The 23,731-nt window shown below is 40.8% G+C and overlaps 1 protein-coding gene across 1 annotated transcript in view; it reads right to left on the bottom strand.

Annotated features, from left to right (window-relative positions):
* FGF13 (fibroblast growth factor 13) overlaps positions 1-1,227 on the bottom strand; it is a 767,088-nt gene extending 765,861 nt beyond the window's left edge. The window contains exon 1 of the mRNA XM_066249775.1: positions 1,017-1,227. The gene's annotated coding sequence lies outside the window, so the exon portion shown is untranslated. The remainder of the gene's footprint in view (positions 1-1,016) is intronic.
* Positions 1,228-23,731: the final 22,504 nt, after the last annotated feature.

The following is a 23,731-nucleotide window of genomic DNA, read 5'->3' as shown; positions in this document are numbered from 1 at the left end:
TTTTTCTTGTAGGATTAAAATTTTAAATGTATGTTACTTGGACAGTCATCTACTTTGAAAATGGGATAAAGGAAAAAAAAGTGAAGCGAGATTATAACTTTCAAATGTCTTTCAATAGTCCATGAAAGAGAAAAAAAAGCAGTCACAGATGATTCTGAGTCTTAAGATTTGTTTCCTCCAAGCATGTAATATTTTAAGATTGTCCTTTTCATTTCAAGTAAATGTGTATGTTACTGAAATGTCTTTTCATTTACATGAAAACAACTTGGTTTGTCAAGTTGAAATATTGGCATAGTAGTTTGCGTAGTGCAAGACTAAAAAGCCAACTTTAAGCTAGAAATTGTTACTGTTTAATCTTCCAACAACCAAGGAAGCTTCTTTTTCTCTCAGAAGGCTAACCTCAGACCCAGAACTTTCCAGATTCCCTTTAATTCCAACTCCTTCTGAAAGGCCCATTGTTATAAAAAGATTAGAAAACAGAGATGAGTCCTGGCAGCAGTATTTCAAGAAAGAAATGAAATACAAACAAATCTTTGTGCACCTGGGTTGGCTTCCCTCTTTTTCAGGGACTGCCCAACCTATAAGAATCCCTGCTCTAAGCAGCTCTGTACTACTCTGTTGTTGTACAACAGAAAAGACAAACATAGATAACCAATGCCCTGAGTGAAATTCAAATTTTCAAAGTGAATAACAGAACAGAAAGGATGAGGTACATAGAATAAGGCAACTCTAGGCAGAGAAGGTGAGCAAGGGTTAAATTTATCACTTGAGGTACTTTCCTACTAGCTGATACCATGGCTTTGGGGGAGGAGGGTATAAGGAAAGAAAATAATCTCAAACACTACTATGGCTTGATTGGTGTATCAGGAGCATGGATTTCGAGACTTTCATTTGTAAGTTATGACCTGCTCTAACATTTGCTTCCCTTCCCCAAACCAAGGAAAACATGGGCCGGTATTACCCAAGAGGATCACAAATCTAGCAGTATTTCCCCCAAAGAGTTTGGTTTCACTTACCTTAAAAGTGGAGATGAAATGGGTCTGGTGGTGAGGAAAAAAACAAGATCTCACCATAGGCCAAAATCTTAGAGACCTGTTATGAGTGCCAGCAGTCACACGTTCCTGAGGTGAGGAAGCTTCTTGGTCATATCATCATCATGTGTTTCAGAGATTTGCAAGACTCTACATCTGAGCCAAAGTGCCCCCAACTCCTTAAGCCCCTCCTGGTTTCAAGGGCTCCAGGAAGGAAAAGCAAATGGTCTAATGTGACTGCAGGGGTCACTGAACCCCATGTGATTCATATCAGACTGTTCTGAGGAGTGGTAAGTCACAGGGTCTACATTGCAGCTATTTTTAGTGAAACCAAATTCCTTACCCAAGTTCTCTTGCTTCCAACTTGTTCCAAGTGTAGGAGACCAGCTGTGGTCAGATCATCTTACTGGATCAAGGCTCTGTCAAGTCAAAAGGACCAAACCAGGGACCTGAAGCAATGAACTGGTGACTATTGGTGCTTTGGCACTTTTTGACTGTCTCAGTCATCTTCAGAGAGAATGGGAATTTCCCTCCAACCTGTAAGAAACTGGATAAATTGGTGACATCAGAGGGAAAAACTAAAATGTTGGCAGTCCTTTCCTTCTCTTCCCCAATTCCTACAATCTCTCTCTCTCTCTCTTTCACTCGCGAGCGCGCGCGCGCACACACACACACACACACTCACACACACACACACGTGCCAGAACCTGAAAGTCAAACCCGGATCTTGGTCTGACTTTCTAGAAAGGTCTAGAAAAGACAAGAGTGTCATCATCCAGGAGCAAGAGAGCGAGGACAAGGGTGAAACTATGAAAAGAACCCAAGTGTCTAGTCATTTTTCAGCTGTCACTCATTGTTCTAAGAGGTAGTTTTAATGAAGAAAGAAAATTCAGGGAACATTTATTTTGCTCTAAACCTTGATTATAGGTGTTAATTCAGAAAGAGACAGCTCTCTGCAATTCTGAGAGTGGTAATGTCTTCTCCAGATTCATCTAGGAAAGTGTTTCTACAAACTGTGGGCCAATAGTGATATCCATTTAGTGGGTTGTGACTATCATTTAATAATGAAAGAAAAAATAAATAGGGTAGAGTAGAATAGAATAGAATAGAATAGAATAGAATAGAATAGAATAGAATAGAATAGAATAGAATAGAATAGAATACAACTGAGTAGAATAGAATAAATTGAAATAGAATAAAATACAATAAATAGAATAGAATGAACTGTACAGAGTAAAGGTGAGTATTGTTCTGAAAACTTGTTTCTTCTATGTATATATGTACTCAATAACCACATAAAATGTATTTTTTACTTCTGATCATCACAAAATTTTACATTTCTAAAAATACACAGATCTAGATTATTTGATAGAAATGAACCCTCAATTTCATAAATACTACTACTATTACCGCCATTTTAAGGAATTTTATTATATGTCATGCACTATTCTAAGTGTTTCATGTTTATCACCTTATATAATACTTATTATAAACTTCTAAAGTAAATTTATGAGTTCTGCAGAAGAAGTCATAAGGCTTGCTATTAGTTTCAAACACCTAATAATGGAAAGAATTAGGGTATGAACCTAAGCCTATTTGTCTCCAAAGTTTGTGTTAACAGTTTTAGACCACTTTGTTCTCTAACTGGTAAATGCATAGTTAAATTCATTAGTTAAAGACATGTAAAAATCCTGGCTGTGCTGGTGGCTTTATAAAAATAAAATGAGAATGTTTAGAAAAATAATTTCAGATTCATAAAAACTTCTAGTAACTTCTTATTTTTTTCTATTTAGTTGTACCTCTTATTAAAAAATGGTGTTGGGTAAACAAATATATTTTTATTTGTGGTTTTAATTTGTGTTTACATAGATTCAAATGTCCCATCAAATATATCTCCTCCCACCTCCTTATTTCCCTCAGCCCTCCCTCAGCCCCTTTCCCCAATGCCTTCCCCCCTTCCCTCTAGTATTTGCTGTCCTGTTCTCTATAACACTGTGTTATGTATATATAATTTCATCAATCTCTTTCCCTTCTCTGATCCCATCTTCTCTTCCACTTTCCCTCTGACCACTTTCAAATGTATTTTTAATTTTGCTAGCTTGTATTGGGGCAGCACCATGTATGTGTGTGTATAGTCTATGGAAGGCTGCGAGTGTTTGCAATTACAAATGGCATTCCTGCTTGGGAGGCCTGATTGTTTGCTATTTTTTGCTGGAGAATGGTTTTTCCCCCACAATTTGTTTTGTTAGAGAGTGCAGAGAGAGAGAGAGATGGAGAGAGTTCAGAGTTTCTTTTACCATCTATCTAAATTCAGTGAGAACCTGCATGGCCAAGGTGGTGGCCTCTGGCCCTATAGATGGTAAATTTTGTCAAGTTGATTATCTGATTCAGAACTCCATAATTTGAGCAAATTTTTAATGGGCATCAAAAAATCAGCTGGAAGAAAAAGATTTTAGGATATTATTTTGGATATTATATTTTGGATATTAGACCCTTATCTGAGCTGTTGTTTGAAAATATCATTTCCCATTTAGTTGGCTTTCTGTTTATTTTGTTATCAGTTTCTCTTGCTGAGCAAAAACTTCTTAGTCTGATGTAGTCTCATTCATTAATTTTTGCCTTCACTTCTCTTGCCTGTGGAGTCAAATTCATAAAATGCTCTTTAAAACCCAGGTCCATGAGTTGAGTACCTATGTCTTCTTCTATGTACTTAATTGTTTCAGGTCTTATGTTTAGATCTTTGATCCATTTTGAGTTAATTTTTGTACAGGGGGATAGACTGTAGTCCAGTTTCATTCTTTTGCATGTGGCTTTCCAGTTTTCCCAGCATCATTTATTGAAGAGGCTTTCTTTTCCGTTGTGTGTTGTTGGCCCCTTTATCAAAAATTATTTGACTATATATATGTGGTTTTATTTCTGGACTTTCTATTCTGTTCCATTGGTCTGAGTGTCTATTTTTCTGCCAATACCATGCTGTTTTGATTGTCGTGGCCCTATAATACAGTTTGAAGTCAGGTATTGTAATGCCCCCAGCTTCATTCTTTTTCTTTAGGATTGCTTTGGCTATTCGGGGTTTTTTATAGTTCCATATGAATCTGATGATTTTTTGCTCTATTTCTTTAAAAAACGTCATTGGAAGTTTGATGGGAATTGCATTAAATTTGTATATTGCTTTGGGTAATATAGCCATCTTGATTATATTTATTCTTCCTAGACAAGAACAAGGTATATTCTTCCATCTCATTATAACTTTTTTGATTTCCCTTAACAATGGTTTATAGTTTTCATTATATAAGTCCTTTACATTCTTTGTTATGTTTATTCCTAAGTATTTTATTTTTTTTGTTGTTGCAATCATGAAGGGGATTATTTTTTTGAGTTCGTTCTCAATTGCTTCATTGTTGGCATATAGAAAGGCTATTGACTTCTGTATATTAATTTTGTATCCTGCGACCTTACTGTATTGGCTTATTGTTTCTAGTAGTCTTTTTGTGGATTCTTTGGGGTTTTCGATGTATAGGATCATATCATCTGCAAAAAGTGATACCTTTACTTCTTCTTTTCCGATATGGATGCCTTTTATTTCTTTGTCTTGTCTGATTGCTCTGGCTAGAACCTCTAGTACCACATTAAATAAGAGTGGAGAGAGTGGACAACCCTATCTTGTTCCTGATTTAAGGGGGAAAGCCTTCAGTTTTGTGCCATTTAATATGATGTTAGCTGATGGTTTATCATATATGGCCTTTATCATGTTGAGATATTTTCCTTCTATACCCATTTTGTTGAGTCTTAAACATAAAATTGTGTTGTATTTTATCGAAAGCCTTTTCTGCGTCTATTGATAAGATTATTAAAACTCAACAACAAACAAACAAACAATCCAATAAAAAATGGGAAGAGGATGTGAACAGACACTTTTCCCAGGAAGAAATACAAATGGCCAACAGATATATGAAAAGATGCTCATCTTCTTTAGCTATTAGAGAAATGCAAATCAAAACGGCAATGAGATACCACCTCACACCTGTTCGATTAGCTATTATTAGCAAGACAGGTAATAGCAAATGTTGGAGAGGCTGTGGAGAAAAACGAACCCTCATACACTGTTGGTGGGAATGTAAAGTAGTACAACCATTATGGAAGAAAGTATGGTGGTTCCTCAAAAAACTGAAAATAGAACTACCTTATGACCCAGCAATCCCTCTACTGGGTATATACCCCCAAAACTCAGAAACATTGATACATAAAGACACATGCAGCCCCATGTTTATTGCAGCATTGTTCACAGTGGCCAGGACATGGAAACAACCAAAAAGCCCATCAATAGATGACTGGATAAAGAAGATGTGGCACATATACACTATGGAATACTACTCAGCCATAAGAAATGATGACATCGGATCATTTACAGCAAAATGGTGGGATCTTGATAACATGATACGAAGCGAAATAAGTAAATCAGAAAAAACCAAGAACTGCATTATTCCATACGTAGTTGGGACATAAAAGTGAAACTAAGAGACATTGATAAGAGTGTGGTGGTTACGGGTGGGAGGGGGGAATGGGAGAGGGAGAGGGGGAGGGGGAGGGACACAAAGAAAACAAGATAGAAAGTGACAGAGGACAATCTGACTTTGGGTGATGGGTATGCAACATAGTTGAACGACAAGATAACCTGGACTTGTTATCTTTGAATATATGTATCTTGATTTATTGATGTCACCCCATTAAAAAAATAAAATTATTTAAAATAAAAAAAAAAGATTTTAGGGCACTAGATTTTTAATGGCCTTACCCCTCTGGTTGCTTCCACTCTATTTCATACAGAAATCTTGTACCAGGGCACATTTGGTTTTTGCCTTTTTATAGTTTGAGCTAAATTAGTTTAACCACTTCTGAGTTGAGAAAAAGAATCATATTTCCACTTCAAAAATAAGCTTCTCTTTTGGACATACAGAAAGCTTAGGAAAAAAACTTTAAATATTCCCACTTCACATATGAGTACCTTTAGGTCCTCATTACATTTTTTAAGTGAAAGGATGGGAAATAAAGAAACAGATCCCCTCATGCACCCAGACTAGGATCCACCTGGCACCCTGTCAGGGGCCAGTGGTTGAATCAGCAGAGCTATTCTCAGCACTTGGGGTTGACGCTCGAACCAATCCAGACAGAGAGGCAAAGAGAGAGAGAAGGGGGAGAAAGAGGTTAAGAGAAGCAGATGGTGGCTTCTTATGTGTGTTTTGTCTGAGAATCAAACATGGAACTCCATCTACCAGGCCAATGCTCTATCCACTGAGCATACTGGCCAGGGTCTCATTACTTTTAAGCTTACTTTTAAAATTTCTAGTGATTTGATCATTCTGCAAACTTTTGTGTTCTGTTGTCATTTTTTTTTTGTGTGTGTGTGTAAGTGAGAGAAAAAGAGAGGGAGGGAGAAGGAGAGGGAGAGGGAGAGGGAGAGGGAGAGGGAGAGGGAGAGGGAGAGGGAGAGGGAGAGGGAGAGGGAGAGGGAGAGGGAGAGGGAGACAGGAAGGGAAAGATGAGAAGCATCAACTTTAGTTGTGGCACTTTAGTTGTTCATTGATTGCTTATCATTTGAGCCTTGATGCTTGATGAGAGGGTGCAGCTCCAGTAGAGTCAGTGACCCCTTGCTCAAGCCAGCAACCTTGAGCTCAAGCTGGCAACCGTGGGGTCATGTCAATGATTTTATGCTCAAGCTGACATCTCCATGCTGAAGCTGGTGAGCCTGCATTCAAGCCAGCAACCTCAGGGTTTTGAACCTGGGTTTTCAGTGTCCTGAATCAACACTCTATCTACTGTTCCACCAGCAGTCAGGCTCTGTTGTCATTTTTGTAATTCACATAGCACACAGCCTGGGTGCATGCCCAGTGTTTACAGTCCCGAGGTATTAGCCTCAACAAGTGCTACCGTGAGGAACATGTGTCTGGGGTAGTGGGACTGAATAAAAAAGAAAAATGCTAAATACAGCCTCTTGCAAAAGCCCCTACAAAGATCCCTGCAATGCCCAGACTGAGGTGATGGTCTGTGAAAAAAAAATGCTTCTAGGAAAGGCCCTCTTTTGTTTCCTGGCTGTTTGTTTGACTCAGAGAAATATTGCATGGCTGCTGGTTTCAGAATAGAATTTTCTTCAAACCAGGGAAGGCAGAAACTTGACTTAACTGGCTATTAACTTCTCTGTAGTGGTTCTTGGCCACTCATCAAAGCTTCTCTGATTTCTTTGTTATAAATGAAAAATAATTGACTTATAAATAAGTGCATAATTTTCAGAGAAGTTCTCCATTGTTACAAGTGACCTGATCAGAAGCTGGGCAACAGGTGCTGTCAGGATTCCAATACAAATCTAAACTCTCCCCTGTGAGGGCCCAGCAACTTCCTGGCTGTGCTTTGCTCTTAGGGGCAGATATTCATCCTCCACCTGCCGCTACATCCTTCTTACACTTTTCAAAACAGGAACAGTTGTCTCAGTCCTTCCTGTCTCCAGGCTATTCTATATTTGCCTGGATGGAATACGATATTTTGTAGGCCTGCCCTAGCCAGAGCAGGGCTGACTTATCTAAAGGAAGACTTGGGGTTCCCCACCCCAGGGCATGATCCCACCCCTGACTGTTCTAGTTGCCACACTCAAAAAAGCACAGAAGACAAAGAAAAGTGATTCTTCCTCTCAACATTAATGCTTTTTTCTGAAGCTTCTATGAACAAAAGAAACTTAATAATAGCATTCTTCCCCTGGTATTTATAGCACCAATTGCTCAAAGCTGATTTTTGCTTTATTTTTTAAATCCCAGTCTTTGTTTAGCCTTGCCAGGAACTAGAGCAGAAGGTAGGTATTAGCTGTTCCACTTTGCAGACTGTGAGACTGAGGGGTCAATGAAGAGAGATTATTGCAAGGATGAACAACAAGAAAAGGATACTGTTAGGTAAAAGAGTGTTAGACTTGCTTGTTTGCACTTTGCCTAAGTGGTGCATGAGCACTGGGCAGTGCCATGTGTGTATGGTCTATGTAAGGCTGTGGGTGCTTGCCGTCAAGGAGACATATTGCAAATTGTGGAATGCCTGCCTGCTTGGAAGGAGCCATTATTTGCTACTGTTTTCTAAGGAAGGGGTCCCCCCACCCCCTCCTGTTGGGATTGAGAGTCTGGAGAGACAGAAGGGAAGGAGTTTTCCTTGCCTGCTTGCTTGTCCATTGTTGTGAGACTATAATAAATGGAATGGCCCACTTTTTCCTAGCTCCACAGTTGCTTAAATCCAATGTAAACTTGCATGACCATAGTGGCCCCTGGCCTTACAGATACTAAGAAGTGAAAAGCCCAATGATTTGTTGCACCAGGCTGATGAGGCTGTGGTCATTCATTTCTTCACTTATTCATGGACAGTTATTCAGTTCTGATTATCTTCTAGGTGTCACACACTAAGCATCAGGAAAACAGCAAGGAACAAGTTTATGGTCTCCCATTTCTTCAACAAAGACATTTCAAGGAAATAAAAAAAGAAGGGAGAAGGTAATAATTGAAAGACATTTTGAGAAACATAACCAATTCAATGCATGGACCTTGTTTAAACCTTGAATCAAACATAAAAATGTAAGATCACTTTTGTGAAACAATAGGAGGAATTTGAATAAGGATTGGATTTTCAATAGCTAAGAAATTGGTAATCACCTCACCAGATGGTGGTGCAGTAGATAGAGCATTAGACTGGAATGTAAAGAATCTAAGTACAAAACCCCAATAATGCCGGCTTTAGCATGGGCACATCCAGCTTGAGTGTGTGCTCACCAGCTTGAACATGGGGCAGCTGGCTTAAGTGTGGTATCATAGACATGACCCCATAGTCTCTGGCTTGAGCCCAAAAGTCACTGGCTTGACAGCCCAAGGTCACTGGATTGAGTCCAAGGTCGCTGGTTTGAGCAAGGGGTCACTAGCTCTACTATAGTCCCCAGTTCAAGGCACATATGAGAATCTAGCAATCATTAAACAACTAAGAAGCCACAATAAAGAACTGATGCTTGTGATCTTTCTCCCTTCCTGCCTGTCTGTTCCTCTCTCTCTCTCTCTCTCTCTCTCTCTCTCTCTCTCTGTTGCACACACACACATCCACACAAAATTGTTAATTTTTAGATGTGATAAATTTCAGTGATACAATTAATAACCATAACATAAAAAAATTATTCTATACAACTAAAAAATTAATTGATTTTAGACAGAGAGGAAGATAGAGAGAGAGAGGTAGGGAGAGAGAGAATGAGATCAGTTTGTTGTTCCACTTATTTATATATTCATTGGTTGATTTTTGCATGTGCCCTGACCAGGGTTTAAACCTGCAATATTGACTCTTTGGGACAACTCTCTAACCAACTGAGCTATTTGGCCCAGGAAAATTACCTTACCATTTAGAAACATAAATTGAAGTATTGAATATTTGTAGATGAAACAATATAATGTTTTAGATTAGCTTCAAATAAAACATAATTGATAAGAAGGAATGGGTAAGCATATAGATTAATCAAGAATGCCTTTGAGTTATGATTATTGTAGCTGGTTAATGGGTACAGGTCAGTTCAACTCTAGTAGAAAGAGACCTCTTTTCCAATAATTGTAACCAAAATTCCAGAATTGAGTACCATTGAGCTGGATTGTCACTGTGGCTAAGATCTTGAAATTCATCAGTTGGTCATGGGTGTATGTTGGGCAAACCAATGTATTTCAAGTGTGAAACAAGTTAGGTTTGCTCACTTGTATTTTGCATTGGTGCAGAGCAGTGCCCTGTGTGTGGTCTGTGAAAGGCTGCGGGTGCTGCCTTCAGGGTGATGGATTGCAAATTGCAGATTGCCTTTCTGCTTGGGAGGGACCATTGTTTGCTATTGTTTGCTGGAGAAGGGTTTTTTCCTCCAGTATGTTTTGCTGGAGAGTTGAGAGAAAGACAGAGGGAGTGCTGAGGAGCTTGAGATCTATGAGATTTCCACCTGGCCTGTTTGGCTGGGGAGTGCTGAGACCGGTGGGGGCCTAAGATGGGAGAAAGAGAAGTGGTCTTTCCTGCTTGTTTGCTCATCTGCAGTTATGAGACTTTAATAAACAGAATGGCCCACCATTTTCTTGCTCTACAGTTCCTTTACTGTCTTCTTGAATCCAATGTCAACCTGCATGATGACAGCCATGGTCACTGGCCTTACATCTGGCACAGATGGCAGGATTCAGATGAGACTGGTATGGAGCCACAGCACCCTTGATGGGCAGGGTAGAGGAGTGGTCATTGTTGTGGTTCCTCATGGTTCTTCTTTTGGGAACTGTCAGCTGGCTCTTTTTTACTATGTAAGAGGAAACCAGGAGATTTGTTTGAGAAGCTGCCTGAGGTCGAAAGCTCCATGAAGACCTGCAGTCCGAGAACTGCAGGGTAGGCTAAAGGCTGAGAACCAGCAACAGTTTGAACTGGAGTGAACACTGTAAAAGGAGGCCAACCAGGTTTCAGAGCTGCTGAGCACTGACAGTGCTTGGAACCAGAGCGATCTACAGGTTAATGAGTTGTAGTTTGCTCTGAAAGTTGAATATTGGCAGCAGCAGTTGTTGGAGAAACAACTTCAGATTCAGCCTTAAGCCCAGAGCTGGCAGCTGCAGGAGCCTAAGATGGAGATTTGCCAGTGGAGTGACTCTGAGTTGGTGGGAGCAGACATTTCTGGCTCTTCTTCTAAAGATGAGGAGGCTTGGGCCAAAGCTGCTGTCTTCACACTCAGGGCTTGGCCAGTGGTTGCCCAGAAGGTAAAAATCCAACAACAAAATATCCCTTAGGGGCAGCTACAGCCTCCCCAGTAGTGGAGCATGCTGTGGTCCATCTCTACACCCGGGAAGCACTGATGGAGTTGGGGGCACTGATAGTCTGGTTGCTACAATTGTGAGACATAGGGGTTGATGTCTTCATGCTCTCTGGAACAGAGATGAGAGATTGGTGAGTTTTGCCATGTGCTCCTCCTTGGGGCAGCGTCTTCAGAGCTGATGACAGCACAGATGAGCGGGGAGGCCTAAGGCTCTATGTGAACCTAGTTGCCTGTAATGGACCTTTACCATTGTGATTTGCACAGACAGCTGGGCTGTCTATCATGGACTGACTCTTGGACTGTGATCAGAGGGCAGCACCAGCTCCTTTGTTGGATGGACATGCTGTTTTTGGACAGTATTAGAGATACTGATTTGGGGGCACAGCTCTGGTTGAGGCCTTCCTGCACTGGAATACTGCTCTTATCCATTGGAGAGTTGCACCAAGGACATTTTGTGGTATCCATGGACACAGCCCCGGACTATACAGGCCTTCCCACCTACCATTGAGTACCGGGCTAGAGAAGAGCCTCCAGTTTCTGCCTTGGGCAGAGTGCTTGCTAAGGGAGACATTGTGAAGGGCACCTTTGTAATTGTTGCAATTGTATCACTTGTGCTGTTGCTATAGTCTGTTTGTTTATATAGGGATACCTGTGGTGTAGATTGTGAAGTGAACAATCCTAAAGTGGTGGAATGTTGGAAAAACCAATGTGTTTCAAGTGTGAAACAAGTGAGTCAGATTTGCTGGCATGTATTTTTCATTGCCACAAGGCAGGGCCATTATGTGTGTGGTCTGTGAGAGGTTCTTGTCCTCAGGGTGGCAGATTGCAAAATGCAGATAGCCTTCCTGCTTGGGAGGGGCAATTGTTTGCTGGAGAAGGGTTTTTTTCCCCAGCTTGATTTGGCTAGAGTTCAGAGAGAGAGAGGGAGTGTTGAGGGGCTTGGGAGCCCTGAGAGTTCTGCAGGCCAGTTTGTCTGGGGAGTGCTGAGGCTAATGGGGTCCTAAGATGGGAGAGAGAAAAGCTATGTTCCCTGCCTGTTTGCTCATCCACGATTACAAGACTTTAACAAATGGAATGGCCCACCATTTTCTGGCTGCACAGTTTCTTTACTGTCTTCCCAAATCCAATGTAAAACTGTACTTTGACAGCCACGGCCACTGGCCTTACAGTGTGGATGAGGATCAATCCCACTAAAAATAATTGGTCTGACAATAGGGGCCTACTGATTGCTCAATTAAAATTAAGGATCATCAGAAGATGGGGAAATGAATGTCAGGTAAGAAGGAACAAGTTTAGTGCACTAGTGAATGAGACTGTGGAAAATTATGTAATGGTAAAATGCTGGGTCTCTCTGACTTCTTGTTCAAGCCTGCTTTGTTCCCATGGAATTCAGGCTAATAGCTTCTGCTTAGTCTTGCATATAAATATGCTAATAATTTAGATGAATTCTGCTTGTGGCTTGAGGAGATAAGGGAAGTATGTACTGTTTATCGAAGATTGCCAGAAACCTTGTGGACTTGCATAACTAGCACAATCTTCCTTGAATCCCTGCTAGTGCCTAAATGTATTTGCTTGTCATCACCTCTTGAACCTCCCATTGCCTCTTCCCTTGACATAAAAGAAGGCTGAATTCTTCACTTTCTTCATATGGATTTGACGTGCCATTAAATCTTTCATTGTCTCAATTTGTGCCTTCTTGATCAGTAAACCTTTTCTTATTCCAAATTCTGATGTTTTGAGTTTTGGCAATTTGAAGCATTGGGCACACAGGCACACAGAACAGTAACAATAATATTCACAAAAACACTGGAGGGGAATGAGCCCAGACAGGAGATGAGAAAACTGTGTTGGATGAAGATGGGGGAGGTCTGCTGAAGGAGAGAAAGAGGACTCTTTGAAACTACTGGGATGACCTTCAGAGATTTTTGCCTTGTTCTTGGAGTAGTGGTAGAATTTACAAGATTGAAGAAAATGCACTTCTCTTGGGCTAGTCAAAAAAAGAGGGCCTGGACTTGGTCATATGTGGGGGAGCAGCAAAACACACTAATTTTGGTCTAAATAAGTGATTTTATTTTTTCTGTTGATTGTTTCCTTAGTTTTATCAAATCACTCTGGTTCAACTTCCCTCACAAATCTCAACTATTATAAAGGCTAATGACTAATACTGTATAACAGAGGTCCTGGAGCCAGTCATACCAGAAAAAGGGTTCCAATATGACAAGCCGTAAAGCCAGTAGCCACGGCCACCATCACATCCACGCGGCCCATGCAAGTTCGTATTTGATTCCGACAGCCGGTAATGAAACAATGTAGCCAAGAACTGGTGGGCCATTACATTTAATTTTAGCTTGCACCCAGCGGGCAAGAAATACACACAGTGGGAAAACACTTCCCTTTCCATTCAGGGTTCCCAAAGCCACAGACTCATCTGAGTTTCCTAGAATCAAAGGTTTCTACCTCACCAGACTTATTCATCTCTGCTCCCTATCTCCTCTCTACACACACTCTGAACAAACTGGCTTCTCCTTTAGCACTGGGCCATCTTTTTTTTTTTTTTTTTTTTTTTTTTTTTTGTATTTTTCTGAAGCTGGAAACGAGGAGACAGTCAGACAGACTCCTGCATGCGCCTGACCGGGATCCTCCTGGCACACCCACCAGGGGGTGATGCTCTGCCCATCCGGGGCATCACTCTGCTGCCAACAGAGCCACTCTAGTGCCTGAGGCAGAGGCCATGGAGCCATCCCCAGCGCCCGGGCCATCTTTGCTCCAATGGAGCCTCCACTGTGGGAGGGGAAGAGAGAGACAGAGAGGAAGGAGAGGGGGAGGGGTGGAGAAGCAGATGGGCACTTCTCCTGTGTGCCCTGGCCAGGAATCGAACCCGGGACCCCCCCGCACACCAGGTCGATGCTCCACCACTGAGCCAACTGGCTAGGGCTGGGCCATCTTCACTGCCTCTCCTATGCAATGCTAATTTCAGGAACCGAGAGAGTGAGAGCCCCTGGTCTGCCCCATTTTATAGTGTAGAAATTAAAACCTTTAAGCCAATATACAAATAAGGAAGTCTCTGATACAGAGTTACTTATCTGAGGCATAAATGGGATTCCTCATAACAATGCACCACCCCACATCATGCAACAGTCAAGGGTGTGGGGAAAAGCTTAGTATTGAGAAGATCTTAGTATTAAAAGAGTGGGAAAGGTTTAGTCTTAAAACTAAGCCTTAAGCTATAATGACTGTCAGCATACAGCATGTCTCCCACACCCATTGCAAAGTATAAGCAAGCAAACATGTATACATATATATTTACAAACTTATTTGACCAACACAAGCTAAAATATAGCTCCTCTGATTATAAGGGAAGTGGGAGAAAGAGTGGAAATGAGAAACTGAAAAACTGGCTATTAGCCTGTTGAAGTCACTCCATCTCTTTGAGCTTTAGTTGTTTTTTTTTGGGGGGGGGGTTGTTGTTGTTGTTTTCTTAGTTTTATCTGCAACATGTAAAAATTAATAAGGTATTTGGAATATTCAGCCTCTTGACTGGTTCATGGTAGACCTTCAAAGCTTACTATTTCTTCTTCTGTCCTAACCCTCTACACTCCAAAGTGACATGGGAAGCCAAAGTATTTTCCTAAAATCATATGTAAACTCATCAGCTGAACTATAACTATAAATCCAGGAAACAGAGTTAAATAATTTTATCTTTCTGGCCCTCTTCACCCACTGGGATCACTGATAGTCTGTTCCCTCTTAATTTGTGAGGGAATGGAGAGTCATACCCTGACTTACCCTGAAATCTGGGGGTGTTACTAGTCTACTCATTCTGATCATCCTACTCTAACAGTGGATTGAGAGATTCATAGTATTTCTAAACTTAATGAGCTGCTGAGGTCATCCAATCTAATTCTCTTCTCCATTTCATAGATAAAAAGATTGAGGTCTAGAAAGGGAAGGAGTTGGCTCAAAGTCACACAGGATCTTAAGGACAGCATGGTTCTGTCTGTTTGGATCAGCTGTAGAGCATCAGCCTGGTGTGTGGAGGTCCCAGGTTTGATTCCCGGTCAAGGTACATAGGAGAAGCAACCACCTGCTTCTCCACTCGTTCCCCTTTCTCTCTCTCTCTCTCTCTCTCTCTCTCTCTCTTCTCTTCCTGCAGCCATGGCTTGAGTGGTTTGAGCAAGTTGGCTCCAGACACAGAGGATGGCTCCATGACCTTGCCTCAGGTGTTGAAATAGTTTGTTGTTGAACAACAGAGCAGCAGCCCCAGATGGGCAGAGCATTGTCTTGTAGGGGGTTTGCCAGTTGGACCCCAGTCAGGATGCATGCGGGAGTCTGTCTCTCTGTCTCTCTGCCTCCCTGCCTCCTCACTTCTCAGAAAAAAAAAGGACAGGATCAGAGAAGGTATTTAGAGTGAAAGAGCAGTGCTCTATCTATTGCTATACAGCTGCATATAAACTTTTTTCATTTTAATGAAGTGTAATATATAGATGTTCCCCATTTTATGATGGTCCAACTTACAAGACTGCAATTTTATGATAGTATGACAACAATACCCAATTACTGTAAACCATATTTCAAATTTTGAATTTTGCTCTTTTCCCATGCCAGCAGCAGATGGTACAATACTCTCTTGATGCTGGGCTGCAGCAGCGAAATGATTTTGCCCAAATGTAGGCAGATGTATGTATTCTGAGCACATTTAAGGTAGGCTAGGCTGAGTTCTGAAGTTCAGTAGGCTAGTTGTACTAAATGCATTTTTGACTTAAGATATTTTTAACTTATGATGGGTTTACTGTGATATAGCATTATTATAGGTTGAGGAGCATCTATATTTCATTAGCTGCACCAACTTCTTTCTGTTTTTTATGTTTTTATTTATAAAATTAAATTTAATAGGGTGACATTGATCAATAAGAGCACATAAGCTTAAGGTAAATATTTATATAGTATTTAAACTGTTGATTGTGTTGTGTGCCCATCACCCAAAGTTAAATCATTTTCTGTCACCATATATTTGTCTTTCTTTACTTCCCTCCCCTAAACTAAACAAAATTCTTGCAACATGTATCTATAATAAGTGCTTTCAGAGATAAATCAAAGGAATTGTCTGCTCCTCAAAGAAAAGAGTTGTTCTAATATTCATCCCAAAAGAGCTGATTATGTGGAATGGGATGTATGACAGAAGGAAGCCCCTGGGCCCTATGCCACACGTTCACAGAGGGCCTTAAACTTAGTTTTTTGATATCTTTAAATGGTAAAAACAACAACTCAAACACATAGTACTTGGTATGTTCTAGTCTGGTTCTGAACCTTTACAGATAATAACTCATTAATCCAAATAAAAGTATACTGCAATGATATTTTAAGTACATGTAAAAATTATTAGTATATGCATACTATGTTAAACATAGCACAACTGTTATAACCTTACTTTGGCATTATTTCTTTACTTCATATATATCACAAACTTCAAAAAATGAATTGGCTTTGAAAAGGCCCTGGCATCATCCATTCATGTATCTATCCACTCATCCATCCTATGGTCCAACCTCTTATCCATCTGACATTTTTCAAGATCCTCTTAAACAGCAAGTCCTGGTTTTTGTGCTAATGATGCAAGATGAAGAGAACACACTAATTGTGCCTGAGTTGCTCACAGTGTGATAGAGGAGGGAAAAGAATGAACTTTTATAGAAACCACTGTGAAACACCTTGTCAAGTCTGTTGCTTATTTACTTCTGGAAGCAAATGTCAGAAAAGACTTGCCCAAGGAAGATGATGCTTCAGAGGAGAGCAAGAAAATAACAGTAGGAGTTCCCAGCAAGAGTTCTTCAGCTGCTGGGTTCATAATGCTCTTGGAAAATTTTATGAAAATTATATCTCTCTAGATAAGGATACACACACACACACACACACACACACACACACACTTGTACATACATTTCACCTTTCCAGCGGTGAGTTTAAAATCCAGCTCCATCACTCACTAGCCATGAGATTTTGGGCCTCAGTTACTTAATTGGTAAACTGAGAGTAATAATAGTACTTAATCCTTCTCTCAGAGTACTTGTGACAATCAAATGGCAAATTGTGTGTAAAGCACCTGCAGAGACCTGGCAATCAATAACTCATAGTTCCTTTTCCTTTCCCTAACTGGAATTTAATTTTCAAAAGCAATGAGATGTCAGTATTACCAAGAGGATAAATTGATCTTTTCTTGTTCCCTAAAGAGTAATATTTTTGCCTCTTCTATCACACAGGTTAATCTACCTGGCCTCATATTCCTATGTGGCTTTTTATGGGCATTCCCTTAAATTATTTGGGACCCCTTAGGGTACCTATAAAGATGCAATCCTTGCTTAGGGCAGGAGGCCTATCTTTTCCTTGGGAATTTTTTTGTATCTGCAAAGATTTCAGCATATCTTCTTATATGGCTTCTAGAAGTCCCCAGTCACATACAGATCCCCAGCTCTAACTGGGTAATGACATGGGATGAGGTGCTGTGTAAACCCAAAAGAAAATAGTTCTATCACCCCAACTAATCTCTTAGATTAGTTTCTAGGTTATGTAATGGTTTCTTAGGGTTCTTAGAACAAAGTACAAAACACTGGGTGGCAAAAAGCAACAGAAATGTGTTCTCTCAACATTCTAGAGGCAAGAAGTCTGAAATCAAAGTGTGGTCAGGCATGTTTCCTCTTGGAGGCTCTGAGGGAGAATCCATTCACTGTTTTTCTAATATCTTCTGGGAGTTGCCAGCAACCCTTGTCATTCATTAGTTCATATGTGTATCACTCCAATCTCTGCAGCTAACTTTTTATATCTCTTCTAACTTTATTTTTTTTATTTTTTCAATTACAGTCAATATTATTTTGTATTAGTTTCAGGTATACAGTCTGCTGCTGTCATCACTTCCCCTTCTCTGTGTCTCTCTGTGTCAAATCTCTCCTTTCTTTTAAGAGGACATTTATCACTAAATGTCACCAATCTAGATAATTCACAATAATCTCATCTTAATACACTTAATTATATTGGCAAAAGTTTCCATATGCAAATAAGATTACATTCTCAGGTTCTGGTAATTAGAATGTGGATGTTCTTTAGAGAATGCAGTTTATTATAGGTCTTATTTCTGTGACCAAAGTTTAGCACTTTCAAGCTTAGAGATACAGCCTTTTCATTATGTCACTATCTTTGAGTGAAGGAGAATGATAAAAATTGGTGCTGACACTGGCCATATAGTTCAGTTGGTTAAAGCATCATCCTGATACATGAAGGTTGTGGATTTGATTCCCAGTGAGGGCACATACAACAATCAACCAATGAATGCATACATAAGTGGAATGACAAATCAATGTTTCTCTCTCTCTCTCTTCCTTCCTCTCTTTCTCTCTAAAATCAATAAATAATTTAAAATATTGTACTACACACAGTTCATTACCTCACTTAATCTTCATGACCATTGTAGGGGGTAGATGCTATAATCATCTTTATTTTGCAGATGAGACTGAGAATACTTCAGTAATTAGCCCCAGGTCATACAGATAGTATGGAGTGAAATTGCATTCAAACTCACCTCTGCCTGATCTTGAAGTTTAATTTATTGAGTGCTGACTCAGAGCAAGGGACTCGTCTAAGGACTTTAAAAATCAAATCACACCTAACATTCTTAATATTCCTAACCACCATACAATTTTAAGAACATTATATTTTTTCATCATTAAAAAATGTTTTATTGTTTTTTTTCAATTAGAGTTGACATACATTATTATATTAATTTCAGGTATACACCACAGTGATTACACATTACAAAACTAAGTGACCATCCTGATAAATCTTGCAATCATCTAACACTACACACAGTTATTAGAATATTATTGACTATATTACCTAAGTTGTACTTTACATCCCCATTACTATTCTGCAACAACTAATTTGTATTAAGTACACTACTAACAGCCCCTCTTCTCCTTATAGATGAAGCACCTGAAGCAGAGATTTAGTAACTTCATTTAGTAATGAAGCTAAAATGCCTTACCTTGGATGCCTCTGATCTGTAAGATTAGGGATAAAGATTCTAGAATGTCTACTACATCCGGCACTTCATGTTTTTTCACATGGAGTATTCCCTGGAAACTTGTAAACACAAGTTTTATTATTATTATTCTATTTTATAGACATGAAATGGAGGCTCAAAGAGATAAAATGCTTTACCTGTGCATGAAGAAAGTGCAATACAAACCCAAGTATTTTCAATTGGCCAGATATGTTCTTTTCACTACTCTTCACTGCCTCCCAGAGTTGTGGGGAGGCTCTAGGGACATGGTGTGTGTCTCTAGATGATTTTATAGAAAAGAAGATGATTCTTATAGAAAATTAAGTAATCATCTGTATGCTTGTAGTGCTCCTTCTCTTCTTTTTTTTTCTTTTTTTAAAGTTAATTTTACTAGGGTGACATCAATAAATCAGGGTACATATGTTCAAGGGAAACATGTCTAGGTTATCTTGTTAATCAATTATGTTGCATACCCATCACCCAAAGTCAGATTGTCCTCCGTCACCTTCGATCTACTTTTCTTTGTGCTCCTCTCCCTCCCCCCATAACCACCACACTCTTGTCAATGTCTCTTAGTCTTGTTTTTATGTCCCACCTATGTATAGAATAATGCAGTTCTTGGTTTTTTCTGATTTACTTATTTCACTCCATATAATGTTATCAAGATCCCACCATTTTGTTGTAAATGATCCGATGTCATCATTTCTTATGGCTGAGTAGTATTCCATAGTGTATATGTGCCACATCTTCTTTATCCAGTCTTCTATTGAAGGGCTTTTTGGTTGTTTCAATGTCTTGGATACTGTGAACAATGCTGCAATAAACATGGGGCTACATGTGTCTTTACGTATCAATGTTTCTGAGTTTTGAGGTATATACCCAGTAGAGGGATTGCTGGGTCATAAGGCAGTTCTATTTTCAGTTTTTTGAGGAACCACCATACTTTCTTCCATAATGGTTGTACTACTTTACATTCCCACCAACAGTGAATGAGGGTTCCTTTTTCTCCATAGCCTCTCCAACATTTGCTATTACCTGTCTTGTTAATAATAGCTAATCTAACAGGTGTGAGGTGGTATCTCATTGCAGTTTTTATTTGCATTTCTCTAATAACTAATGAAGATGAGCATCTTTTCATATTGCTATTGTTGTCTTTATCATCAAGTATATACTATTGTACTTGCCCAAACTGAAAAATCCAAGGCCAGGGTCAGGAATGCCCAAGGGTTGTTACTAGCTTGCACAGCTCTGATATAATCCTGACAATTTAGGGAAAAAAATTACATAACCTGAAGGAAAAAAGGATGAGTTGGCATAAAGTTTGGCATGAATGTGACAGTTCAGTCAATTGTAGTCATGCTTGGAGTGTCTAATTAAGTATTGAGTGTGTTCACCCTAGAAATGGCTGAAAAGAGGGTCAGAACAGAATCACTCACCCTCTACATACAGAAGAGACTGAGAGAGTAGAATGTGGAATCTCAACAGAGCCACAGGTCATTATGGGCTTCTCAAGATAGACCCAGCTATTACCAAGGCTGGGGAAGAAATAGGGATTGAGGGGAGCCTGGAGTTGATGCCATCAGAAATACAGTCTACTTATACACTTGAGGTCAAGGATTACAGGAATCTAAACACACAGATCATGTTCTTCCACACACCAGCTCTATATTCTCCCTTCCAGATGTTTTATTTTGAATGATACAATCATTCTTGAACCTTCAACCTGCCTTGACTCCTTCAACATCAACTCCTGTGGGATCTTCATTGTTGTAGTTATCTGGGTCTCAGAAATCTTATCAGGTCCCCAACCTTCTTTTGAGAAAATGTTCCCCTTGTACTGTATGTGACTCTAGGAAGCACTCCAAATCCCATCCCCACTGTAGCTATGGAGGTAGTCCAAATAGTGCTCGTAAAATATAAGCCTGGCAAATTTACATCAATTTCTGGAAGTGCTCAAGTTGGAACTGGAGATGAAGACCCTCTTTGTTCTTTGATTAACGGTCTGAAAGGATGTGAGCTTGAGGTTGTCATGTGGTCAGGTTTCTCACTCCATGGAGAATGCCAGCCTTGGGCAGGAAGGAATAATGCTGACACATTAAAAGAGAGAGAGAGAGGTGAGAGGAAGAAAGAATGCTTAAAAGGCACTCTTCTTCCAGCTTTCCAGCTATTCCCAAGACCAACTCCATTTTTGTCTCTCCCCTGGCTTGATTATGGATGCCCATATATTTCCCTCTTTTTTTTTTTTTGTTGAAGCTTAATTGAATCGTGTTTCTGTCATTTTCAACAAGAAAAAAAGTTTTATAACCTCCACATGCCAACAAGAATCTTAATTATTTTATGTAGTCCATGCCATTGCATACCTCAGAATATTTCTCTAATAGGGGCAGCTAGCCCCTATTTACATATGAGGAACCTGGGCGACAGAGAACTTGAGTGAATTGTCCTAATTCCCACCATTAGTAAGTGAGAAAGCTTGAAACCTGTGGGTTCCCCCCACCTTATACTTTGCTACTAAGTAACATTAACTTAATCCTTGCAACATGTGTGATAGCACTCCTTTCCTTTCTGTCCTTCCTGTCATCTGCCTAGGTTAGATCTCTTCATCCCTTTCCTAATGTAGCACAGTAGCCATCTGTGGGGAATACGACTGTGTTAGGCTTGCTCACAGATTTACGGGCTGCAAGCTCTTTGCCTGATTGGTGCATGGGTGCTTGGCAGCACCATGTGTGTGTGGTCTATGTAAGGCTGCAGGGGCTTTGCCTGGGTGGCAATGCTCTCAGATCCCTCTACCACCCCCGTGAGGTGTGGGTTTCCTTCCTCCCTTGCTCTTACTGTGAACAGCAGATTTTCCTTTATTAACTCTTTTCCCTTTGTTGTTTATTTGCTTGCATGTCTTTGTGAGCCTCCAATAAATGGATATGGACCAACACTTTCTAGCTCTGCAGTCCCTCTGCTGTCTGCTGAAATTCAGTGGGAACCTGTCTGGCCTTGGCCACCAGCATAGCATCTGGCATAATTGGAAAGATTCAGAAGAGATGGGTATGGAGCTGCTGACACCCTTGAAGGGTGGGGTAAAGTAGTGGTCACTGTTCTCCACTTTATGTTTCCCCATGGCTGTTTTTTTGGAGCCATAAACTGAGTGTTTTTTACAGCCCTGCAAGAGGAAACTGAGAGCTTTGTATGAGAGGTTGCCCGAGGTTGAGGGTTCCAGGGTAAGCTGTGGTCCAAGTGGCAACAATGGAACAAGCTGCAAGGGTCACTGGAGAAAGAACTTCAGATCCAAGAACTGCAGGCCAAGCCATGTGACAGGACTTATAGGAAATAGGACACCAGAAGCAGGTGACAGTACATCATGTAAGAAAGCATGCCCCTCTAGCCCACCCAGGGAATGATGATCCAGAGCGTTTCTTGAAGGTGTGATGGTTAGAGACTGAGCCTGCAGGTAACATGGCACAGTGGTTCCACCGGCACCTGCTCCATAAGGGACAGAAAACTATGTGGGCTACAGTTAAGGTGTGGAACTTGCCTGTGTCCTATGCAATGGACAGCCTATGAGCAATGTGCAGTGTGTTCCAAGGAGCACCCTCGGAGACCACTGGTATCACTGGACAGATCCAGAGAGGTCATGTTGCAATGACATGGTGGCAAGTAGACATCACTGCACCTTTACCAAAGTCAGACAAGTAACAGTATGCAGTCACCTGTGTAGATACTGCCACCAGTCTGCTTGCTGCTTACCCTGCCCATAACCCAGACTAAAGGGCAGTCATACAGGCTCTGGACTGCCTGAGTGCTATGGACGGGTGGCCACTAGTCCTTGAAAGTGATAATGGTACCCATTTCACTGGTTCAACGGTGAGGCAATGGGCTCATGATCTAGGAGTGAACTGGAAATACCATGTTACCTACCACCCACAGGCTGCTGGAACCATTGAGTGGTATAGTTGACTTTTAAAGCAGGGACTGCAACAGAAGGTGAGCACTGGCTCCGTTACTGGATGGACATACTGCCTGTGGGCAATAACCCAAATTTTGAATGAGAAACCTCGACAGGGGATTCCAGCTCCAGCGGAGACCTTCTTGAACTGGGCAGCTGCTTCCATCCAGTTGCAGATATGCACTAATGATGCTTTGCTTAGGCTGGGCTTTGGACAGCAGGGCAACATGTTTTGCCTGCCCAACAGCCCTCCTTAAAGGCTGACAGCTTCAATGAACGTGGCCCTGGACTATACTGGCCCCCCACCTACAATGGGTGACCCTGTTGGCACCATGGGGAAAGGGAATAGAGGTGGATCTCCAGTTAACTCCTTGGGCAACCAGCACCTGGCCACCTAAGGTAGAAGTGTATTATCCCTTGAGTGCTCAGGGGGACAGCATGATGAAGGGCACCTTTGTCATTGCTTATGGCCAATAATGAATTCTCCCATTTTGCTGCACATCAAACCAGAGACCCTGGTGTGCAGGACAATAAGGTTTGGTTTGCCCACCCGGGGTGGCCTCTGGTACCCACTGATGTGCTGTCTGCCGACAGAACTCCGGCCTGTATTCTGCCAGAAGGGAAATGTTGGCCTCTCTTGGTGCTGCTGACCACTCTATCATTTCGCCCATAGCTATGTTTTATAATTCTGTTGCTGAAGTCTGTAGTTTTTGATTTTGTAATGTACAATACCTAACTCCTCACATGGGGACCATCATGGAAGAAACCTGTCGCATAGATTGTGAGGCGAGCAACCCTAAAGGAGTATAATGTGGGGGGAAAAAAGTTCGGTTTGCTTGCAGGTTTACCAGCTGCACGGTCTTTGCCTGATCGGTGCATAGGTG

This window comes from Saccopteryx bilineata, chromosome X (genome assembly GCF_036850765.1).
Source record: "Saccopteryx bilineata isolate mSacBil1 chromosome X, mSacBil1_pri_phased_curated, whole genome shotgun sequence".
NCBI lineage: Eukaryota > Metazoa > Chordata > Mammalia > Chiroptera > Emballonuridae > Saccopteryx > Saccopteryx bilineata.
The sequence above is the reverse complement of the archived record's forward strand: the minus strand, read 5'-3'. Positions and strand labels throughout refer to the sequence as shown.